General features: G+C 53.8%; 1 protein-coding gene across 1 annotated transcript in view; it reads right to left on the reverse strand.

Moving 5' to 3' along the window:
* The window catches only part of LOC119590700, a 3,175-nt gene that overhangs the window by 1,584 nt on the left and 1,271 nt on the right, over positions 1 to 320 (reverse strand).

A 320-nucleotide genomic window follows, 5' to 3' on the forward strand; every position in this document is an offset into this window, starting at 1 on the left:
CGCGTGCGTGCAGGAACGGCTACCTGTCGGGAAACGTCGGCAACTAGTGTCGAAGTTTCAGATTTCATCGGTCAATAATCGATCGAGTGTTGCCAGTCCTCAAGTTGAAAAGGCAGTCCCTGACAGTCGACAGCCGATTGACGACCATGGCTGCAGACTACCCCAGTCCACCCGTGAAGGACGCCGAAAGTCGTATGAACCGTCCAGCCTGGACGATGCCTGGCTGATGCTGAGGAGCATCTCGAGGCACATAACGGAGTCGTGTTCCTGCAATGTCTTCGTATATTGTTACTGCTACGTTACTACCGACAGCAAGCAAG

Source organism: Penaeus monodon, chromosome 27 (genome assembly GCF_015228065.2).
Source record: "Penaeus monodon isolate SGIC_2016 chromosome 27, NSTDA_Pmon_1, whole genome shotgun sequence".
Lineage (NCBI taxonomy): Eukaryota > Metazoa > Arthropoda > Malacostraca > Decapoda > Penaeidae > Penaeus > Penaeus monodon.